The sequence below is a fragment of the Cupressus sempervirens genome, chromosome 5 (genome assembly GCF_028749045.1).
Source record: "Cupressus sempervirens isolate cs-2001-9-10 chromosome 5, ASM2874904v1, whole genome shotgun sequence".
In the NCBI taxonomy this organism is placed as follows: Eukaryota; Viridiplantae; Streptophyta; class Pinopsida; order Cupressales; family Cupressaceae; genus Cupressus; species Cupressus sempervirens.
Window position 1 is genome coordinate 2911026 of NC_143122.1, and position 6000 is coordinate 2917025.

Genomic DNA, 6000 nt, shown 5'->3' on the forward strand with positions numbered 1-6000 from the left:
AACAAAAAAACATCTTTTCCATCCCTTTGAATATAATTTTTTGTTGTTCCATAATCTTCTAGGTTTTTTTTCTTAATCACAATCATAGATTTCCATCATATTCGTATTCATTGAATCTAGACACTCAGGAAATAGATTTCTACCTTGAACTTTGTGCTCTATTTCAAATTGATAAATCTTCTTTGAATTTCTTCAGCCATTGATCTCATAACTTTGTAACAAATATTGACCTCAGATTTAATCTTTTATAAACTTGTTCTTCATGTTCGTGTTTGGTGAACTGATGGGGACACAACCCAAGCATAGAATGGACACAACAGGAAAGGGAAAATTTTATTAACTGTAAAAATATGCTAGTACACTTAGTGCAGAGAAATAGACTCCAAAACATGCCCTATGGGCTTACAATAGCATAAATCTAGAGATAAATTCTTCTCCTAGTACCTTCTCTCAAACTCCACTCCTAACTGCCTTTTACAATGCCAGAAATGTTCTTAAATAGACCTCGGAGGGTTAAGGATTAGGAATACATTCTAGAAAGCGCTAGTTGGCATCCACCAACTAAATAGAAAGTTCTAGAAGTCGCATTAGAAGTTGACACAAAATTAGAAGAATCTAAAAATGGTAACCGAACTTTCGGGAGGCATAACTTTTGAACTGTAGCTCCGATTGACGAACCGTTTACATTTTTGGAAAGCTCTCGAAGTGCTCTATAGCCTTATGGACAAGAATTTCTTGTCCCCCATTTTTTGGCCCTATTCAAGGTCATTTAATGCCCCTAACCTAACTTTGAAGCATTCTTAGGAGGTCTCCAAAAATTGAAAAACTGCAATAACTTTCAAACTGTGGGGCCTTTTGACCTGATTCTTTTTTTGGAATGCTCTAAATTAAAATTACATTCATCCAACCAATTTACACCTTCTAGCTCACCAAAATGATGGCTCAATTACATACTCCTATTTTTGTGGCATTTACACGTATCCCAAGGTGTTTAAAAACTCTAACCCAGATTACTAATAGTGGAACTATGAGAGTTGGAACCTTTATTTGACCCAAATGGGTATCTAGAAATGAAAACACATGAAACATAAACTAAGTCTAAGTACATTTTTTTTGGGTGACACAGGATTGCCCTTATACCTCTGGATGCTCTTGCATCAGACACCCAGGGTAGATTGAAAAGTGACCCTGTCACTTTATGAATGGTAGAGGAAATCCCAAATGGGAAACCCCAGCTACTAATATCCAAGTTGAGTTCTCGATCAGCCGTCCTTTTCACTTGACCAAATACTCTTCATACTACCTATTTCTGGTACTTCTACCCACACGATGATCTAGGATGTCTTCTATCTCCTCCTTCTTAGAAGCAAGAATTGGACATGGCTCTAACATCAACTCCTCATCTGCACCATCATCATGATACTCTATTAAGTCTGCAATGTTGAAAATAGGAGAAATGTGAATTCCATCTGGCAACTCTACTTCATAGGCATTTCTTGAGTCATGTTTCTTCAAAATTTTGCAAGGGCCAAATTTCTTCATTTTCAGCTTGTTGTAAGTACCGGCTGGAAATCTTTCTTTTCGTAAGTGTACCATGACTAGATCCCCTCCTTGGAATTCCTTATGTCTTCTCCATTGATCATCCCTAGCTTTATACTCTTGTTTCATCTTGGTAATGTGTGCCTGAACTTCCTCATGTAGACGCTTGATATGTTCAGCAAATTCTTCAACTTCAGCACTTGTCCTCTCCCCTTGCTCTATCTTCCTCAATTTTGGTGCAATCCTTGGGCTACTTCCATATACAATTTGGAATGGTGATTATCCAGTACTCCTATTTATAGAGTTGTTGTAAGAAAACTCTACCTATGGTAGAATCAAATCCCACCCCTTGGGCTTATCCCCAACTAAACATCTCAACGAATTGCCCAGACTTCTGTTTACCACTTATGTTTGGCCGTCAGTCTGCGGGTGATGTGTGGAACTAAATTTCAAGTCTGTTCTCAACTTTTTCCACAATGTTCTCTAGAAATACCCCACAAATTTAGTATCTCTGTCAGAAACTATACTCCTTGGGAGGCCATGTAGTCTTACCACCTCTCTGAAAAACAAGCTTGCAATATGGACAGCATCATGAGTTTTGTGTCATGGAATGAAATGTGCCATTTTGGAGAACCTATCAACCACCACAAATACTGAGTCATTACCCCTTTATATCCTCGAAAATCCAAGAACAAAATCCATACTTATGTCCTCCCATGGCTTTGATGGAACAAGCAATGGCTTATATAGTCCAGTATTGTGACTAAATCCCTTGGCAACTTGACAAATCTGACAACTTTGTACAAACTTCTTCACATCCTATGAAATCTGAGGCCAAAAATAATGTTCTCTAAGAATGGCAATGGTCTTATCTCAACCAAAATGTCCTGCCATCCCTCCACTATGTTTCTCCTTAATTAGATTTTCCCTCATGAAACTCCTTGGAATGCACAATTGACTGCCCTTGAATAACATACCATCCTGAATTAGATAGTCTAACCACTTAGTTCTGTCTACAACAATAGGCTCTTTACAAGCTTTCCACGATTTAGCAAAATCAGGATCCTCAAGGTACAGATTCTTGAGTTCATCAAACCCAACTACTTCAATCTGCATTACTGTAAGCAACAACTGTCTCCTACTTAGTGCATCTGCAACCCTGTTAGATTTTCCACTTCTATACTTCAACACAAATGTATAGCTCTGCAAGAACTCTACCCACTTCATATGCCTCTGATTTAATTTACCTTGGCTATTTAGGTACTGTAATGCCTGATGATCGGTATACAAAACAAATTCTTTTGGCAATAAATAATGCCTCCATTTCTTTAAGGCCTGAACTATTGCATAGAACTCTTGATCATAAACATAATACTTCTTTTTTGCATCATTCAATTTTTCACTAAAATATGCAATAGGCTCACCTTCTTGGCTTAATATAGCCCCAATAGCGCTACCACTAGCATCACAATCCACCTGGAACACCTTTCTAAAATCTGGAAGTGCCAACACAGGTTGTTCTGTCACCTTCTTCTTCAGCAATTCAAAACTTCTCGCAACTACTGCAGTCCATTTGAACTCTTTTCTATCCCCTCTTATTGTGTCAGTCAAGGGTGCACATATGCCACTAAAATTCTTGATGAACTTCCTGCAAAAACTAACCAGACCATGAAATGATCTTACCTCAGTAGTAGACCTTGGAGTAGGCCATTCCAAGATGGCTTTTATCTTCTCTGGATCCATTTTGAGACCTTCAGGTGATATAACAAACCCCAAGTAGACTAACTCCCTTTTTGCAAAGATACACTTCTTCAGATTAATTAACAGTTTCTCTTCCCTTAACCTTTCAAGGACACTATGAATATGCAATAAATGTTCTTTTCCAAAGTCTTGCTGAAAATTAAAATATCATCCAAATAGACAATAATAAATTTTTTCAAGAACTTCTGAAGTATCTCATTCATAAGCTACATGAAAGTGCTTGGGCGTTCATCAATCCAAAGGGCATGACTAACCACTTATAAAGACCCTCCTTGGTCTTGAAGGCTGTTTTCCACTCATCTCCTTCTTGTATCTGTATCTGATGATAGCCACTCTTGAGATCTATCTTTGTGAAATACTGAGCTCCACTCAAGCAGTCCATAAGATCATCCATTATTGGCAAAGGAAATCGATACTTGATGGTTATCCTATTTATAGCTCGAGAGTTTGTACACATCCTCCACTCTGCATCCTTCTTTTGTGCTAGTACTATAGGTACTGCACATGGACTTAGGCTCTCCTGAATCAAACCCTTCCTCAATAACTCCTAAACCTGTCTATTTAGCTCCTCAGTTTTAGTAGGAGTCATCCTATGAGCAACTTGTTAGGAAAACTAGCTCCTAGAATTAAATCTATCTAATGACTGATTTGCCTTACTGGTGGCAATCCTTCTAGAACATTATCAGAGATGATATCTCCAAACTCACTTAGTAAATCTGAAACTTCAAGTGGTATTTCACTACTACCTTCTTTATCTTTCCTAGGAATCAAAGCATAGCACATATGCTGATGTTTCATTCCATCTAAAAACTTTCTTCCATCAACAAGACAAATCCTAGCACTGCTACATACCTTTTCGCCTTCCTTTTTCATGGGCTTCAATTTGTGGCAAAATCCATCCTTTGTTAGAGAGTATGTGTTTGCATGACCATCATGTGCTGCATGCTTATCAAACTGCCACGGTCTTCCCAACAATAGATGGAAAACATCCATTCAAATAACATCATAGAGAAATTCATCATGGTAACTTCCAATTTTGAACTTCACTAAACATTTACTAGGACCTTATGATCATCCTTCACCCAAGCAATCTGATAGGGCTAGGGGTGTTTCTCCCTCTTGAGCTTCAGCTTAGAGACCATCTCTTCTGACACCAAGTTATCAGTGCTACCACCATCAATGATCACATAACAACATTTATCCTCACACTTGCACCTGGTATGGAATAAACTCCTCCTTTGTCTTGGTTCAATCTCACCACTTAGTAGGACCCTTTCATTTACTAAAGTCTCTCCTCTTTCTGCATCCTCTGAATGTGATGATTGTGCATCCTCATCCACATGAGCAACCTTGGCTTGACCCTTAGCTCTCCTATCTGTCATTCCTTATCATTGAGGACATTCAAAGGCACGATGACCTTCTTCATTGCAATGGAAATAGGTACCATGAAAGCCTCCTCTTCCTTGTCCACATCCGCTACCTCTTCCTCTCTGATTTCCAAAGTCTTGATCACAGGAGCAGTTGAAACCTTCGTTCCTCTGGTTCCTGCTAGTACCCACATCTTCATTTTTCTTTTGGTTTCATTTCGACCTCTAGATGACCTACCACTACCTCTTCCTCCTTGACCACGCCCTCTTTATCTTCCTTCAAACCTTTTATTCAACTTCTCTTTAACTCGTAGGGAAAACTAGTATGCCTCTTCAACACTGGTCATTCTTACCAGACTTAATTCCTCCTAGATGCTAGGTTGCAACCCACTGATATAATGAGCAACCTTCTCCTTATTTGCTTTTGCATGCCCTGCTCTAATCAAGAGTTGGTAAAACTCCTCCGTATATTCCTGGACTGATTTTCCTGCTTGATTTAACCCATGCATCTTCCTAAAAAAATCAAGCTCATAATCAACAGGGATGAATTTCTTCTTCAATTTGTCCACCATACTATCTCACCTTGTGATCTTATCCTTTCCCCTTCTATTTCTTTCCAATTGAACCTCTTGCCACCAAATTTTGGCATGGCCTTTCAGTTTGGCCTTTGCAAACTTAACCCTATCTAGATCCCTGATATCCTCATACTCAAAGTACTCTTCCAGTTCATTAATCTAGTTGATCAACTCATTTGGTTTCAGATTTCTTAAAAATACACCCACATCAATTGTAGGTCTTTTCCCAAACTTAGTAATGGCCCTAAAAAGCCTTTCCTCTACCTGATTCAAAACCTCCCTGTCGACTTCCCCTTCTAGTCCAATTTCTTGTTCTTCATTGTCATCCTCACTTTTGTCAACTGCAGTGACATTTGTTCCTCTATAGAGCTCCTCCTACAATGCTTGTACCTGCCTTTGGAGGGCTCTAACCTCCTCAGGGTTAATAGCTCAGGCCCTTCTGCCATGCTCTCTTCATGGAGGCATCTTCTTAACTTGAACCCACAACCACACAATCCTAGTGCAAACTACCTCACAGTTGGCACTCTGTCTACACACTTAGGAAAACCAGCACTGATACCACTTGATGGGGACACAACCCAAGCACATAATGGACACAACAGGAAAGGGAAAATTTTATTAACTGTAAAAATATGCTAGTACACTTAGTGTAGAGAAACAAACTCCAAAACATGCCCTATGGGCTTACAATAGCATAAATTTGGAGATAAATTCTTCTCCTAGTGCCTTCTCTCAAACTCCACTCCTAATTAACTTTT